At 38.7% G+C, this 19,366-nt stretch overlaps 1 long non-coding RNA gene across 1 annotated transcript; it reads left to right on the top strand.

Moving 5' to 3' along the window:
- The first annotated feature begins 18,586 nt into the window (after positions 1-18,586).
- Positions 18,587-19,366, top strand: LOC110679061. The gene is made up of 3 exons (XR_002502175.1): positions 18,587-18,738; positions 18,799-18,945; positions 19,009-19,366. It is a non-coding gene; the product is annotated as an uncharacterized LOC110679061 (long non-coding RNA).

Raw genomic sequence — 19,366 nt, 5'->3', positions numbered from 1 at the left:
CAGAAATGATCTTTAGATTTCCAGAACAATCCCAGAGAGGTTTTGAAGGATTCATAAGTGATTTAAGGAAGAATCCCAGGAGGGAAATTCCATAGAATTCTGGAGTAATTTCTGGACCAATGTCTTTTTATATGCTGTATCAATATTTACAAGTAATTATAATAAACAAGTATTTATGGAACAATAACAATTTTAATTTATCGCCATAATTGAACGACAATTTTAATTAGAATGTGCATCCACCACATCATCCCTCTCAGAAGGATTGTGATTCTAAATATTTTTTGCGGTGATTCAGAATTGTAATCACATTCTAGTTTAATTGTATGTGGTGTCATTCAACATTTAAAATAAGATTCGTTAAGCCGAACATGTTGATCCTTCGACATTAACCAACGAGCATTGCTTGAAATAATGAGATTTTTTCGATTACTTTGATTACTGATTTCTTTTTCTGAGGATCTTCTAAAAGTTACTTTCAAATGATTCCGAATCCCGTTTGAAATTATTCCATGAATCTTTCTGCAGTTCATCTGGACATCGGAATTATTCTGGAAAATATTCATGAAATCTTCTGGATGTATGTGAATATCCTTTAAATCTTTCAGGGATTCTGGCGAAATAACTTCTGGGATTCTTTTGAATATCACTGTAATTTGGATTTAGAATTCTCATGGGATTATTTCAGATATTAACGATAATCCTTCATACAGAAGTGATGTTTCTGTGAATCGCCTTGGAATTCTTCTGGAAATCCTTCTATAATCCCAAAACAATTCTCAGAAAATTTTTCAGAAGGATATTTTTAAGAATCTCAATGGAATTTCTGAAAAATACCAGAACGATTTACGGTTGAATCTCACGAAAACTTCCGGTGGAATTCTTGAATGATATCCGGAAGAATGACAGTCGTATTTTTGGATGAATCTTAGCAGGTTTTACAGCACAATCCCAGCAAAATTTATTGAAAAATTTAGAATAGAAAGATATCCGAAAAAAAAAACTCCAACAGGATTTTTGTAAGAGTCCCAGGAGTATTTCAAAGATATTGGCGTAAAAATCTCAGTGGAATTTCTTGAAGAATTTCAGAAAGATTTCCGAAAGCATCTCGTCATTTTTGGAAGAATACCAGAGGCATTCTCATAAGAATACAGAAGTATTTCCGGATAAAAATCTAGAGTTATTTTCGGAGGAATTCTCGAAGAATTTCTAGTAGAGTCGTACATTTTTTGATAAAATCCTCTTTAAATATCCAAATGGATTGCATCAGGATTTATGGAAAAATCTTCCATAGTATTTCGAAAACAATTTTCAAGAATTTCAAAGAATTTAATTTCCTGGATATCAAAAGTAATCCTTAAGGAGATACACGCAAAATCACATACAGAGTTCTGCAAAAAAATCCAAAAAGATGTCCAGAATAATCGCAATGGGATATCCGAAAGAATCTAATAAGTAATACCGGAATGGTAACGTTTTTTTTGGATGAATCCCAAAGCGATATCTGGAAGAAAATTCAGAAATAATCTCAAGATTTTCAGCAGAACAATCCCAGAGAGGATTTGAAGGATTCATGAATGATTTAAGGAAGAATCCCGGGAGATGCTCCCAAAGAATTCTAGAGTACTTTCTGGAACATTTTTTTTTTTTTCATATGATTTATATATAAAAATACTTTGATTCAAATATATTTCTTGTGTAGCATTAAGTTTAACTACAGACATAGCTCGTAACATCAATAATAAATTAAATTTATAAATCTTTTAAACACATCCAAATTAAATAACAGTTCAAAGAGTAAAATACCATTCTCATGAGTTTTTGAGAATCATATGGTCGGTGTTTAGACAGACCAGACTAGATGAATTTTGGAGCTCTAAGGATACGTAAAGAACTCCATCAATTTTAAATCTTCCATGTTATTTTGATACAAATGTATCATCAAATAGATAAGTTCCATTATTACAGTAAATATCTATAATATTTTGATGTTTCACATGTTTGGGGTACATTTTTCTTACTCGATTGAAAAAAACACTTGGTTCAGTCTGTCTGAACACCGACCATATCTATGTTTGTTATTTGATATTTAAATACTTGAATTGGGCTGTATCAATATTTACAGGTAATTATAATAAATAAGTATGTATAGAACAATAACAATTTTAATTTATACCCATAATTGAACGACAATATTAATTAGAATGAGCCTCCCCCACATCATCCCTCTCAGGAGAATTTTGATTCCCAATATTTTTTTTTTGCGGTGGTTCAGAATTGAAAATATCAAAAGTCTATTATAATCACATCCTTTTTGTTCAATTGCATGAGTGTTATTCGATATTTAAAATAAGATTCGTTAAGCCGAACATGTTGATCCTTCCACAAGAACCAACAACAAGCATTGTTTATGTTAAGAGATTTTATCGTAATGCACAACCAGCCTAAACGTTCTTCCCCTTTTGTATATGTACTAATTATAATTTCAAATTATTTTAATTAAATTAGTTGTGTTGTCTACTATTGTACACGGCAATATGTTTCAAAATAAGTAGCTCCGCTTTTAAAACAAACTTTAACATCGATCAACCAAACCATAGAATATCCAATAGCGAAAAAATAATAATAATAACCGATCATTGCAAATCGAGCCGAACTGGCGCTCTTTCCGTGCGCACGCGCTCTTTCCGTGCGCACGCGCTCTGTCCGTGCGCACGCGCTTTCTGCAGAGCTGTCAAACAGACTTTTGTGCCTTTCTTCTTTCGCTCTCCTTCAACTCAACAACTCAGCACGATCCACCTCCTGGTGGATTGGTGAGCTGTCTGGTTGTTGCAGATGAACAATCATCGTGTAGCGCGACATCATCATTGACACTAAGCTTGCAACTCACCAGAAAATCGTGGTACAATTAACAACGGCCCTATTCTGTTCAGGTAATGACAAACTCATGTTGCGGAATAAAATTGTTGCAACAAGAATAGGAGGTGACAATGTCTTTGTTGCTGCGTGTTGGGTGACAATTTATTCACTGACTATCAGAGAAAATACAGATGGTGGCATGTCTGTAATTTCTTTTCAGACACAGCTGCGCACATTCCTTGATTGCATAGACTTCTGCTTGAAATACTGTAGGCCACTGTCCAAGAGAGACAGAGATTTTGGTTTTCGGTCCGTATACTCCAGACCCTGTCAAATTATTCATTTTTGAACCATCTGTGTAGAATTTAATAGATCCCGGTGAAATGGTGGGTCCACCTCCTTCCCATTCCTCACGAGAAGGAAAGACCACCGTGAATGGCGAGTCATAGTTTACCACTTTTTCCATCCAGTCACTACATTGTTCAACAATAGGATTTATCGAAAATTCGTTTAATATACTGAGGTGACCTGTTAAGTCCCCTGACAGTAAGACTGTTGATCGTTTTAGCCGAAGAGCACTTTTCTCAGCATCCAGCTTTATGAATTGATCCAGCCGGGGCAGATTGAGTATAGCATCTAGGGCAAACGAGGGGGTACTACGAACTGCACCGGTTATGGCAATACAGGCAGTACGTTGAATTTTGTTCAGCTTAGCTCTAGCCGTAGCTTCCTTTGTCTTAGGCCACCAAACAAGGGACGCATAGGTTATTCTAGGCCGAACGATTGTTTTATAGATCCACATGATCATACTGGGTTTTAGACCCCATGTTTTACCACAGGTCTTTGAGCAAACCCAGAGTGAATTGAGACCTTTATTTATGATTGTTTGAAGATGGGTGTTCCAATTTAGTTTTGCGTCAAGTGTGATGCCAAGAAACTTGACCTCATTTGAGTAAACTAACTGTATTTGGTTCAAGAAAAGAGGGTGGAGTTGTACCTTTCGTCTTTTTGTGAACGGTACAATTGTTGTTTTTGAAGGGTTTATTCCTAGTTTCTCTTTTTGACACCAGGAGAGTGTGTGATTGAGAGCAATTTGCATCCTTGATGAAATAACGCTGTCAAATTTGCCTCGTACAATAATGACTACGTCATCTGCGTATCCAACAACTTCAAAACCCCTTCTTTCTAAGCTATCTAGCAATTCGTCCACCACTAATGACCACAATAAGGGAGATAGTACTCCCCCTTGAAGGCATCCCCTTGTAGCCATTACAGTAATGCGCGAATCACTCAGCTCAGATGAGATCTGTCGATTTGCTAGCATAGCATGTACCCAGGTTGCAATGCATGGGTCGAAGTTTCTCCTCAACATTGCCGAACCTATAGACGAATAAGAAGCGTTATCGAACGCGCCCTCAATATCAAGAAATGCTATAAGAGCGATTTCTTTTGCATTAAAGGTTTTCTCGATCTTGTTCACTAGCGTGTGCAGTGCTGAGACCGTTGATTTTCCGCTTTGATAAGCAAATTGGGATTTAGAAAGAGGCATAGTTTTCATAAATTTAGAATCTATATACTCGCATAATACCTTCTCCATGATTTTAAGCATTACCGAGGATAGGCTTATCGGTCGGAATGCTTTAGGGTTGGTTTTGTCCTTTTTTCCTGCTTTTGGAATAAAGACAACTCGAACTTGACGCCAATCATTTGGAATGTGTCCCAGAACTAAACTTGCCTTAAAAATCTCTACCATGTGTGGAATCAGTGTCTCTTCCTCTTTTTGGATAAGCGCTGGGAAGATTCCATCCATGCCAGCAGATTTGAATGGCACGAAAGATCTCACTGCCCTAACAACCCTATCGCGAGTAAAAGCTTCTTTGGCAACCTTTATTGCATCCCTTTTTGCTCCTGAGTCCCCTGATAGGAACCCGTGTGGAACTGAGACGTCAAGTCTGGCACCTTCAGCATTTAGACTCGTTTGTGGGATTGAATCAGGAAAGTGAACTCTTAGCATTTCACTCAGTGTTTCACGAGGTTTCACAGTGCGTGAACCGTCAGTCCTTTGAAGACTTCCCAAACCATTGGAGTGATCCTTCGAAAGAGTTTTATGAAGTCGAGCAGCTACGGGAGTTTTCTCAATGCTTTCACACATGAGAACCCATGATTTCCGTTTTGCTCGTCTCATTTCTTTGTTATACTCTGTCAGAGCCTTTCGGTATAGACTCCAATCAGAAGTGCGTTTGGCTCGGTTGAATTCCTTCCGAGCAGTTTTTCTGAGTTTATCAAGGTTGAAGTTCCACCATGGAACATCTCTGTTCGAACTAACTGTTTTGATCGGACAGCTCTCTTGATAAGCATTTAGAATTTTGTTTTTAATAGAATCCGAAGCTGCTTCTAACTGTATAATAGTCTGAATATTCGGCTCTATTATATAGTCTTCAGAACGGAGAATAGCTGAGTAGGTTTCCCAATCAGTTTTCTTGGGATCTTTAAACGACTTTTGAATCATTAGACCCCCTTCCCACTCGAAGACTATATGTTTATGGTCTGACATAGATATTTCATTAGAAACATGCCAGTTTTTTATTTTATCCGAGATGGATTGACTGCATAAAGTCAGATCAAGGACTTCTTGTCGTAAGATGTTTTCAAATGTAGGGTTATCACCGACATTGCATATGTCAATATTTTTGGAGGAAAGAAACTGCAAAAGATGCTCACCTCTGATATTTGTGTTTGTACTTCCCCATACAAGGTGATGAGCATTGGCGTCACAACCGATGACGAAGGGGATGTTGTGTTTTTGACTGTAAGAGACAAGAGCAGCCATCTCTGGAGGAGGAATGTCTTCTGCGTCGCCAGAGAAATACGCCGAAACCATAATGATCTCAGTACTGCCCCTAGCAGTAGAAACCTCCATCCTGACCGCCACGATGTCCCTTTTGATGAATTCTGTAATTGGAAAACATTTAGTATCATTGCGTATTAGAATAGCTGCTCTGGGAGAGAGCTGGCTGTCATCATATACCAACCTACACGAGTTTAGTTGAATACCTTGTATTCGAGTTTTGTTGACCCATGGCTCTTGAATCAGTGCCACGGAAAGGTGTTCTTTTGTGAATCTCCTGCAAAGCACATCTGTTGCGCACTGAGCATGATGGAGATTCACTTGGAGGATTTTAATCATTGCTGAGGCGTTCCGCATTTTCCGGACGTTTGCCGTCCTTCTTTGGATGTTGCGGATCATCAACTTTTGATTTTGGGGGATGTCTTAGATTTTGGTTTTTGTCCTTTCCTTTACCTAGGCCTGCTGGCTTATCCCCTGTGGTCAATTTTACACTTTTGACATTTCCACTGCCCTTATTGGGAGCCATTGAGGTGACACCGCTTGGGCCAGGAAGTGAGGTCAAACATGCATCTTTTCCATCAGAGGAAGACAAGCTAGCCTGTATGGTGGGAGTTGGTTGTGGGATGCTACTAGAGGCCTCCTCAGATTTCTCTTGGGTCGGCTGTCCAGTTGGATTGTCATTGGAGTTTGGGGTTGTGCTCTTTACTTTCCTCAACTGTATTTCTCCAAAGCGGTAGTTGAGGATGAACTTGGATTGAATGAGTTTTCCCATGGACGGTCCATCTACATTAAAGACCCACACCACATGCTTGTTGTTAGGAGTGAGCCGTTGCATGACACGCCAGTTGTTGGTTATCAGATCGTTCTGACTCTCGATGAGAGCTTTGATACGATCTTCGGTGTATTGTGCGCTTTGAAGGAAGAAGGCTCGAATCAGTTCTGGACGTTGAATCTTATCCTCATCCATTGCAACCAACTCAACGCCTTCCAGGGGATTTAATGCAGGTGTTATCTCCTTTACCCATTCCGCAGTCTCCTGATCCTTACAAATAAGAACCATATGGCCAGACTTGTAGATAAGGTTAGAGAACTTGGGCTTCATTGTCGCGTTCCGTTGTTGTTCAACCCGAAGCAGCAGTGCCTCCTGGAGAACGTCCAGCTGAGTCGTTGAAAGTTGGGTCGTGGGGAAGTCTTTTGGGATTATTCCGACTCTCCTGCGACTGGTAATTTCACCGTAGCTTAGACTAGTCTGTTTTTTATCTTCTGGTGGGGGTTTGTTGATCGTCGAGGCTGTTGAGCTGTTGGTTTCCTGTTGCCCAACGCGCTTTCTCGGATTCAGGTGTTGTTTCATCCGTTTCTGCTTATGTTCTTCTTCAGCATTTGTAGACTTGTCAAGGTCCTGCCGAGTGCGTTTCGAAGGAGTTGACACCATAGCCTCACCCCCCGTGATTCTGGATAGGGCCTCAGGGCGGCTTAAGCCACTTTGTCGGAGTGCTTTTAGCTGCTTCCTTTGGCTCCGAGTGATCTTTTTGGTGCCAGTAGGTTTTTGTTTGTTCGCGTCATCTGTTGGATGTTGATCGGTCTTCCCATCAATAGGACCCGAGGTGACGTTCGATCCTGTGATTGATGGCTGCGATCCTGTCAAGTTTATTGCGACTGTAATTCCATCCTCTTCGTCGTCCATTGGTTCAACCGAAGGATGGAGTCCTGGGTCGTTCGGGAGTGTCAGAGGGAGTTCGGTTTCCATGTTTTCATGCGAACTACTGAGAAGCTCATCTTCGGTCAGTCCAAGCTTACCAAAAGCATTCTCTGTTTCCGTTTCGTCCGACTGGGAGAGGCCTTTTTCGAACTGAGGGAGGCAGTCGACACCTTTTATTTTGGTTTGATTATTTGCACTCATTTTTTGGTCCCACGAGTCGCTGGGGAAAGAGGGTCCGCTGCATCATTGCCCCGCCCTAATGCAGTAAGAGCTACATACTGGAGAGTTCGCCCTGGTGCTCTCCAGGCTCCGTTAGCGATTGAGCATATTTTAAACCCCCTCAACCATTCATCCATCAGCACGGGTCGCATCACACCTTGGGATTGGGGTTACCTGATTAGTAGATTTTTACTACAGGATCAGGCAATCCGTAGTGTTATTCTTAGCCAGTTGAGACAACCACTACCGACACTACGCGGCTCTCTAGGCTGCTTGGAAAAGAAGATAACATTGAATATTAACTTCTATGAACGACCAAGCAGCCAGAGCAACATCAACGCTATAATAAAATGTTTTACTAGAAAATATAGATCTACGGGCATCTCCCTCCATTCCTTCAGCATGATGGAATATACTAATTTCCTTTAAAATTAACTGTTCCTCATCAAAATTCAGCCTAAGAACACAATTCCTTTTGACCGTATTGAGGATTTTGCCCTCTAATAGACTCACACCGAAATAATTTTGTCACACCAAAATATTCTCCCACCATGTTTGTCATATATTGGATGGCGTCGTAGCTAACAAAACTAATACGTAACGCACATGTAACGCATTATGTTGAAATGTACATTGAATGCAAGTTGCGTGCTTCTATGAAAGTGCCATAGAAACTGACGTGTGAGTATTTATTTTTACACGTTCAAAATGTGCATGAGAATCTATTCCTCAACAAAACGAACAATACAATTCTGGCATTTGCTCACAGTACAGCGAAAACAACACAATCAAAGGAACCGTATTTTTACGTCGAGCGTCGCGCACACATTGATGCGCACAAACTTTTTTTTCTCAGTACATGGATTGAACTTTGTTTACATTCTCAATTATACGCGGCGGTTGAGGAAATTTCGTAAAATTTGGTGATTCATTGAAGTTTTACGGCGTGTGATTGGAATGAAATCCTTCAGTGAAGAAGTACGAAGGTTTTCCATAGTGAAAATAAGTGCCCGGCGATGTAAGTCACACAGGGGGGCGGGAAGAAACTTGTGTTGGAAAGTGGTGTGACTGATGTCGATCGCTAAGCATTTATCTCAAATCGTGTTCGTCCATGCAATTTCGGTGAAAAAGTGTAAAGTGGATAATTGAACTGAAGTTATTCATCGAAATACAGTAGTTTCATTGCGTTTTTGGTGTACAGGTGGACGAATCATAAAAGCTTTCACAAAATTACATTTGGAAAATGAATCTTTGTTGCAGGTAAGTTGGAATATCCGCCGTAGTGGAACATTTTGAGTTTGATACGTCGAATAGTAGCTCTTACGACGAATTAGAACGAAACCCTATTTACCCAAAGTTGTTACTCCGAAGGAGTTCATGAAGCGCTTCTTTCGTGGATTTCATAAACGGAAGAATTTCGTTCAAGATGCCTTCAATAATTCAAACTGGAGTTTTTGTAAGGACAACCCCATAAATTACATTAGATTCCATTGGGAATTCATCCAAGCTCCATCTGAGTGGTTCTCTGTGAAATATCACTATCCCGATTGATCACGAAGTAGCAAATAAGAAGTGTATTTTCCATCAGTTGGTCAGTTGATATGTATGTTTTTTTTTTCTTGATCGATCCATTGAGAATTCATCCAGATTATTTTGAAAACCCCTCGTACGCCAGCTGGCTAAACAATTTAAAAAAAGCCCATTTTTTGATAAATCTTGTGTATTTCTTCACGTGATATGTCTCATATTTCCCATTGAACACATAGCAAACTTAATGGCATCATACGGAGAAAGGATATAGCTTTCATTTGAAGTTAAAAAAAAATTAGCGGCCATTTTGAATTTGGCCGCCATCTTGAATTTTGTTAGAAAAATCGATTTTTCACCATTAGCGCACCGCTCGTTTTGAGTTCTGAGATCACCATCAGAAAGCTGAGAAAAAATTGCGTAAGATACCCAAGTAACCACAAGCATTATACCATTGCATTAATTTGGTCGAAAGTCAACATTTTTTGCATTAATAATGTTATCATGCATTTATTCAATAACTGTCAAGCAATGATGCATTTGATTAACATTGTAAATGCTTTGTAGCATTATTTTAATATAGCATTATGTTAAGCGTTTAGAGTGAATATACAGTTAACTGTCATACAAGATTACATAACCTCATTAAACGCACTCGAATCTGTAATAAATTAGTAAGACGATCGAGCACGTTCGCACTCGCTCATTGCGTTTTGTGGGATATGGAAGAATGAATGTGACTTTCTTTCTTTCTTTCATCTCGAACCCCCATTTCATGATCTAAGGATATATGTATTCATTCAAAATTGTTGTATTTTATCTATGAGACTCTTTTATTCATAAGGAGTGAGAGGAAATGTCGATCAATTTCTCTCCCCCCGAAATCTGTTTAATGCGCTAGGGCTTTGTTTTGTGGGTTACGTTCTGTTATTTCCTCTACGAGAAAGAATGGTGACCAAATTATTTCTATTGATGTTTCATTTGGTGAGGAAAGGAAATCAGTCGCCGAAGAGAATTCTTTTTATTCGTAATAACTGGGCGAATAGTAATGTTAACACACACACACACACAGTGGCTTCGTTTATAAGGAACTTTTATCCTACCTTTTTACATCAGCAGCATTAGCACAGGACACCAACGCGCCAGGCATCCAGCACACCATCATCCTAGTTGTGGGTTCGAATCCTGATTCCAACAAAACAAAATCATTCAGATGGTAAAGAAAACCATTGGAAGGTAGCCAATGGATTCATTGTTTTGTTTATTTTGAACGCAAGCCCTAAACATACATTATTTTAAGCTAATATACATCATGAACCCTAAATATACAAACATAAATGCTTTAGCAGGACTTGTGCATTAAAACTGCTTTACCAAGTATTGCATTAATTTGGTTGTTGTGGGGCCCTTTCCCACTTTAATTATGCTTTATAAAGCTCTTAAAGATTATGTCACTTTAAAACAGAATCTGATAGCATACTATAGAGCAAACATAAAGTATTCATATATAGCTTCGTGGTTACTTGGGTAGACTACAAAAACTAGGTGAGCAATGATATATACAAATATGTTCCACAATTTTGACGTATATGGCGAGTGCAATCAATGCAAACATTATTTTTTGTACAACAAAGAAACAAGTTTTCAATCGTTGGTGTTTTATTCGATTCAGATGAATAATAGGAGTATTATTTTACACTTTAGATGCAAACAATATTATAGTTATCAGTCAAAACCGTAGGTTATCCAAAAAACTGCAGATAAATGGTAATTATTTTGTAACCGAAAAATTGAACATGCTTATATTGGGCGTTCAAGTTCGAAACCATGGGTAGGACAAACGGCGGCAATTTTTCTTTTGGCACAGTGAAGCTAAGAAAAATTTTAACCATGAGGAATCCTAGACTGGAAATTGAAAGTTACTATATTTGAGGGGCTCAAACACAAAAGGGTGTAAGTGAAATTTTGGTCGGTTTTGAGATGAGGAATTTCTACTATTTCTAAGCGTTCTAACTATATTTTCAGGTGATTTTTCCGCTCAACAGAAAAAATAACATAATTCTTATAAGACCGGCTTGTTGTTTTTTGACTCCCATGCAATTTGTAAAGAATGGAAAATTGCTGAAAAAAAATAGTACACTTTTTTAAAACTAGTTTTTTCATTGACACTCGTTTGCTTCTTATCTCCTCATTTTCATGCCTGTCGTTACCTTAAGAAAGCTTTTCGTCTTTACAGAGCCGGTGGCGACTGAGCGCTAAAAAATAGGAAAAAGAGACATAAAATGAAACAAAAAGAGGCCGAAAAAATACCAAACAGGAACCAAAAGAACGAAACGAAACCTAATAGGAGCCAGAAGATAAGAATTCAATTCTTCATAGCATCAGATCAGACATTTCGCTAAGATCTATTTTTTTTTGGGTTGTGCTACTTTTCCCCGAATGTCGGTTCCCCGAATGTCGTTTCCCCGAACGCCAGTTCCCCGAATGCCTGTTCCCCGAATATCCCGTTTCCCCGAATAGCTCACTTCCCCGAACAGTTTTTGGCAACCCTAATTGTCATAACTTTATAAATTTCAGGTAAGTGAACGTACACAGCCAATTCAGATTACCGACCCCAGTAAAATTTTACTGGGTTTTGGAACTACGGTTTTTTCGGTAATTTTTAGGATTACCGAAAAAAACCCAGTAACCAAAATATGTTTTGATTGATGGAAATTACTGACTTACACACTCAATCACGATTTGCTTGTTCGGTAATTTTTAATACCGGGCACGAATTGTAAATCATAAAAATACCGAACTTTCAGCTTTTTGATTGAAAACTTCTGACGTTCAGTAATAATTTTTACTTTTTACTGAACTACGGTAGCTATCAGACCCAATTTTGCAACATTACCGAACAGGCCGAAAAGTCAGTAAAAACAATTACCGACTATTCAGTAGTTGATTTTTTTTTACTGACCTCTCGTCAAAATCAAATCAAAACAAACTGATGCGCATGCGGGAAAGTGTCAAATGAGAATCTCCTGCTGTGAAATCGTCCGGCGCCGGGAGACACGGCTTTGGCAACTAAACTTTTCCTGCACCTATTTTGCACTTTCTCGTGGTAAGTAGTCGAAATTTTGTAAGAAACTCAACCATTTTAAGCAACCAAAAAGGCTCAGCACGTTGGTTAATTCGTTGATTTCCATACAAGAGGTAAATTCATCTGCATCTTTGAGTTTGCCTTTTGTATGTAAACCAACCAAATAATGATTTTGTCACACATTTTTCGATTACTTCCACTGAGATATGAGCATACCGTAGATGTTTATTCTCACGAATAATGCATGTCGATGTCCATGTCCATGTCGATTGGGGTTTAATTTGTATTGATTTCTGAAAAAACAGTATCCGGAGAAGCAAAACATGAAGAATGGGAAACTGGAAAGCCAGTAAAAACGCTCTACAATTTTACTGACTAAGTCAGTAATTTCCATCAATCAAAACATATTTTGGTTACTGGGTTTTTTTCGGTAATCCTAAAAATTACCGAAAAAACCGTAGTTCCAAAACCCAGTAAAATTTTACTGGGGTCGGTAATCTGAATTGGGTCCTAAAATTTTTAATGAAATCTTGTTTTTATTCAATAACACGAAAGAGCATCTTACTGCAACTACTTTAGCAATATTTCCCGCTCAAATAACGGCTATATCATGTTTAAACTTTAATTTAAAAATTGGGTTCATAAATGAACCGAGACACTTATCATGTTTGACGTTCGCTTAGTCGACAAAAACACCACAGGGGTTTTAGTTTTACCACTGGGGTTGTTCCTATCTGACATTTCGGAAGGGACACGGAAAACAAAATACACCCAAAATTTGAGTTTAAGCCAAGGAGTGTGACAAAATCTAAAAAAAAATGTTTTTTGGACTCAAACCAACGGAAAACATTAGAAAATTAAGTAAACATGTGTTATTGGCCTAAACTTAAGCGTTTGGCACTAAAATTGGGACAGGGCTTTAGGACCCTATTGGCTGTGTAGTCAGTAAAATTGTAGAGCGTTTTTACTGGCTTTCCAGTTTCCCATTCTTCATGTTTTGCTTCTCCGGATACTGTTTTTTCAGAAATCAATACAAATTAAACCCCAATCGACATGGACATGGACATCGACATGCATTATTCGTGAGAATAAACATCTACGGTATGCTCATATCTCAGTGGAAGTAATCGAAAAATGTGTGACAAAATCATTATTTGGTTGGTTTACATACAAAAGGCAAACTCAAAGATGCAGATGAATTTACCTCTTGTATGGAAATCAACGAATTAACCAACGTGCTGAGCCTTTTTGGTTGCTTAAAATGGTTGAGTTTCTTACAAAATTTCGACTACTTACCACGAGAAAGTGCAAAATAGGTGCAGGAAAAGTTTAGTTGCCAAAGCCGTGTCTCCCGGCGCCGGACGATTTCACAGCAGGAGATTCTCATTTGACACTTTCCCGCATGCGCATCAGTTTGTTTTGATTTGATTTTGACGAGAGGTCAGTAAAAAAAAATCAACTACTGAATAGTCGGTAATTGTTTTTACTGACTTTTCGGCCTGTTCGGTAATGTTGCAAAATTGGGTCTGATAGCTACCGTAGTTCAGTAAAAAGTAAAAATTATTACTGAACGTCAGAAGTTTTCAATCAAAAAGCTGAAAGTTCGGTATTTTTATGATTTACAATTCGTGCCCGGTATTAAAAATTACCGAACAAGCAAATCGTGATTGAGTGTGTACTGGTCATCTGATATGCACCCTTCTTTATTGGATTGGCGGTTCTTAGGAGTTTTACAGTCCTCAGCATTTTTGGCAACATGTGTAGAGTAAGGTGGGGCAAAAGTTCGAACTTAGTGGTATAATCAAAATTTTCAGGAAAATAATAGCAGATGAAACAAAACAAATACCATATAGCGAACCTTCAACATATGGGCTATAACTTTGCTGAACAAATTTGTGTCAAAATATTTACCCATTTTTAGTTATAACAGTTTCAAAATTGATTGTCTTAAACGAACTTTTGCCCCACCGGTGGGGCAAAAGTTCGTTGGCTAAAACACAAAATATCAATACTTTTATGCCAGTAATACTTTATACCAGCCGTAAACTTATGCTTGCCGAGAAATACACACTAAATATTCATCAAAAAATGCCCAAAACAGGGTTAATTGTAATACACCCAAAAAATAGCAGTTTTTCGCAAAACTACATGGGTCGAACTTTTGCCCCGCAGATTCGAACTTTTGCCCTGCTATAGGCCAAAAATTGATTCCAACTATTTATGGAACAACTAATGCACGTCAAAGCATCCTTATGATAGGCCTAGAAACGCCCTTACATAAAATATTGAAAAATATTTTATCTTCATTTGGTTCCATGCATCGAAAGTTTGACCAAATATTACAATATTTACGTCGAAAAACAACAAATTGCCATAACTTTTCCAAATCTCAATCGATTTTTATGATATTTGGAGTGAAAGTCTCTTAATTAAATAGCATACTAACCACCATGACATTTCTAAGTTTTGATTTGATTTGAGCTAGAAATCTTAAAAAGAAACTCTTGCCCCACTCGAACTTTTGCCCCACTTTACTCTATAGTCGAGAAAGACCAAATACCTCCTTCTTTCGATTGCCTATCGTTCTTCCTAGTTCACCACCTTGCTACTAAAAACTATTAGAGCTTCTATTCGAACAGTACCACTTTTCGGGGAACTGGGTCATTCGGGGAAATGGCATTCGGGGAAAAGGGTCATTCGGGGAACTGGCGTTCGGGGAACCGACATTCGGGGAAAAGTAGCACAATCTTTTTTTTGTAATTACGTATTACTGTATGTTTTTTAGGAATTTCTCTAGGGATTTCATCAGATAAAATGTTTAGATTTTACTCCGTAAATTTCTTAAGGTATTCGACAAATTTTACAAGGGAATTTCTCCAAGAATTTTATTTACGATAGCACAAGAATTCAACCTAAATGCGCAAAAAGAACCACAGAAATGGCAAAACTCTTTGTGATTTTTTTCTAGATACAGTACTGACCCCCCGCATAGAAAAATACATTTTGCATTACGGTCTGAACAGTAAGTTTCTGCTAACTGATACTGTTAATGTTGTTGGAGTAAAGTAGTGGCAGCCCCTTGGTAGAATAGACACTCATCATTGATGTTCAATGATGACAGTTGACGATGACTTTATGTTGAATATGTATATATTGTGTAATGAAGAAATTGACAAAAACAAACTGTTGTATTGTGTACATGAATATTTGTTGTTAGTCCGTACTAGTCCGTTAAAGAGTAAAGTTGTTTGTATCGAGTAAAATCCTGTGTAATCTTTCTTCGTTTTATCACGCGAACCCGGGGACGGATATTATCCGGTCAAACGGTAGTGTAGCCGTGTCTACTGCGCCTGGGTTTCCAACAGGTTTTGGGCCCAGATTACGCGAAGAAAGTGAGATGTAAAACTATGTAGAGTGAAAAGTGTTGTGCAAATGCACGTTCTGATGAATCGTCATTATTATCCCGGAGGATGCAACTGATGTGTTGCTGTTGAAGAAAGTTCAAGTAGGAAAGAGTGTCGTTGGCGTAATTGTCAGGGCCAACAACGGAAAACTACGGACAGGTGTGATTGTTTTGTTCGAGGAGTGAAATTGGACGTTTCGCCAAAGGTTGTGCGGAAACATTTTGTTGTGAATTCATTTTGTTATTTCCCCTGCTTGATTTGTTTTGTTCTACGGACTAGTGTTGGGAAAGAAATAATTGAATTGGGAAGAACGCTCTGCACAGTGGTCCAGGAGGAAGATTTTGTTTTGTGCCAATACGTGAGCTGAAAAGTTGAAAATGTCTGAAACAAAACTTGTTTTCGATCGGCTGAATGAATTCAACTGGGGAACTTGGAGGTTTCGTATGGAGTTGATGCTCATGAGAGAAGATCTTTGGTCAACGGTTAAGGATTCAAAGCCCGAGTCAGCGGATATAACATCAGCATGGATGAGAAAAGATGAGAAGGCTCGAGCGATGATCGGATTGGCATTGGAAGATAGTCAGTTGAGCCACATTTTGGACGCAGTAAGTGCAAATGAGATGTGGGAGAAGCTCAAAGGCTATCATGAGCGAGGATCGTTGTCGAACAAGATCCATGTTCTACGTCGCCTTTGTTCAATGCGATTAGAAGAAAGCGGAAACATGTCTGATCATCTGATGAAGATTGCGGAATCGGTCCATCGCTTGACACGGATGGGAGAGCCTTTGAAAGAACACCTGGTTGTAGCGATTGTTTTGTCGAGCTTACCAGAATCCTACAATCCGCTAGTCACCGCTCTTGAAGGTCGCCCAGAAGAGGACCTCAAATTGGAATATGTGAAGGGGAAGCTTCTAGATGAATGGCGGAGAGGGTGTGAAGATCGAAAACAAGGAATGGCGGAAGAGCAAGTGTTGAAGACGTCAGTGTTACCAGAACAACGAAGGTCCAGCGTCCGGAAGTGCTATTATTGCGAGAAGGAAGGTCATATTCAATGGTATTGTCCTGTTTTGATGGAGGATAGATCAAAGGTAAAAAGAAAACAAGATCAAGAAAAATCAATGGCAGTGCAGCATCCGAATCCAGGAAGTAGTCGAGGTAACGGAGTGTGTTTCATGACGACTACAAGGAATAATGTGTCTGTCAGTGAAAAGTGGGTTATCGATACCGGTAGTTCGAAGCACATGACTAGCTCGACAGCGAGTTTGGGCTGGTGGAATCCTTGTGCTGAAAAAGTGTCGCTGGCAGACGGACGAACAGTAGTGGCCAAAGGAAGCGGGCAAGGGCAAATCGTCGGATGCGGATTGGAAGGCGAGTCCGTGAAAATAAAAGTGAAAGAGTTGCTATTTGTTCCTGGATTACATACTAATGTGTTATCAGTGAGTCGAATGACTGATGAAGGCTACTATGTGCAGTTTGGTCCAAAAGATTGCCATATAATGGATGCTGGAACTGTAGTCGCTGTTGGTGTGAAAAAAGATGGTTTGTACTACCTTGTGCAGTAGTAGAGTAGTTTTCAAAGTTAGGAGGAGCTCGATGAAGTAAGTTGGTTGACCGGTCTCAGTTTTGAGCCAGGAGGAGTCTGGTTATTGAGAGGGCTGCACTAAGGAGGAGTGTTGGAGTAAAGTAGTGGCAGCCCCCTGGTAGAATAGACACTCATCATTGATGTTCAATGATGACAGTTGACGATGACTTTATGTTGAATATGTATATATTGTGTAATGAAGAAATTGACAAAAACAAACTGTTGTATTGTGTACATGAATATTTGTTGTTAGTCCGTACTAGTCCGTTAAAGAGTAAAGTTGTTTGTATCGAGTAAAATCCTGTGTAATCTTTCTTCGTTTTATCACGCGAACCCGGGGACGGATATTATCCGGTCAAACGGTAGTGTAGCCGTGTCTACTGCGCCTGGGTTTCCAACAAATGTTCCACAAACAGTTGTTTATATGTTGAACAATATGGAACCTGAAACTTAACACAATAAATTGTCATTTGAGTCATTTTTGCCAACGGTGACAATAGCTGTGTTCAATGACTTTGATCGAACTTGCTCGGGGTTGGTTGTACTAGCTCGTATTTTTTGTCAACAAATAACTGTCAAAGCTACTTCGAGCAACTCCAAGCTGCTTTCTCAATGAACGCTCTTTTTACTCTTTTCACTAATTTACCGGAATTCCACGTGAAAAAAAATTCGCGCACTTAACAATCCGTATCGCTTCGGAATTTTGCTTTTTTTCTCAATGTTTACGTTTTTAAACGTCAAAAACACGAGCTACTGCGAGCTGGTTGAACTAGCTCGGACTCTAGCAGAGACTCTAGGAGTTGGTTGGACTCGGCTCAATGAACACAAACCCGAGCGACTCGAAGTAGGTTGGAGTGGCTCAATGAACACCAAAAGCTGACTCGCAAGTGGTTGCAACCAAGTTCGAGCAGCTCGTTGAACACAGCTAATATTTAATATTGTCTAGATGTGGTTGAAATGTATCGGAATGCTGACTCATTAGAAGTAGTGGCACTATAAGATTAACGTCTGTGAAATAGTTTGTGCTCAAATTTGCACTTCACTTTATATAACTTATAACTAACAGTTTGGCAAACTGTTACATTCACCGGTAATTGTTTTAGCAATATTGAAGACACACGCTTTAAAAATTTAACTCACTCAAATTGAAAAATAAGAAAAATATGATCAAAAGTTTCGTTTTCCACGAAATTGAATTGGATATTGGAAAAGTGATAATGGAACGTACTTTGTCCTTTAATTATGAGTATAAAAATGTTTTACTATCATACGGTTAGAACACGGATTAGACTAAAATTAATATTTATATATTAATTTTTTTATCGAAGTTTGAAACAGTGTCAAAGTCATTAGTATATTTTTTAGCGTGCATGCAAGTTTGTCGGTCAAACCCATCAAAACATTCAGAGCGAAAAAAGAAAAAAAAATCACTGCAACAGAAATCAAACGCAAATCCATGTACTGATGCTAGTTTTAAATGAAATTCGGCCGCGGTGGAACAACAGCGCTATCATGGTGAGTAATAATAAATATCAATCCGTAACGCGTTACTAAACCAAGCTTTTATTTCGACAGATTTTGTATGTGAAGATGGTCATCGGCTTGGTGGCAGCTGCAAAAACAGCCGAACTCGCCGCTGCTGGTTACTCTTGGCAATGAATGAACCAGCTGCAAGGAGAACCCATTGTTCCGGATCACCTACACGTGGACATCGAACCAAAAGTGAGTTTCAAACTGTCTATGTCACCGATTTCAATTATGTATAACGATTCCTCCACGTTCCAGAGTCTGATTCACCAGCATCAAGCGTAGGCCATCCTGAACAACAGCCTGGATCCAAGAAGCAAGCGCTGAAAGAAAGCCATCTCTGTGAGGTTTATTTAGCTACGTAATTGCTGCATTCATGGACTTTAATCAGACTATGAAATGTAAGTGACTGGATCACCGATGATTAATCGCACCACCTCAACGGAGCACGAGCTTCGAAAGCATTGTTCAAGGCAAAATTGTGCCATAATTCTATTTTTTTATTTTAAATATCGAATAAGGCAACCTTAAGCTTTAATAAACATTCAAAATATTTTGTCCTCAATGAAAATTATTTCTTAAATTGAATAAGTCACAATGAAACAAGAAATAAGTG

Source organism: Aedes aegypti, chromosome 3, assembly GCF_002204515.2.
Source record: "Aedes aegypti strain LVP_AGWG chromosome 3, AaegL5.0 Primary Assembly, whole genome shotgun sequence".
NCBI lineage: Eukaryota > Metazoa > Arthropoda > Insecta > Diptera > Culicidae > Aedes > Aedes aegypti.
Note: the sequence above shows the minus strand (reverse complement) of the source record. Positions and strands in the feature narration are given on the sequence as shown.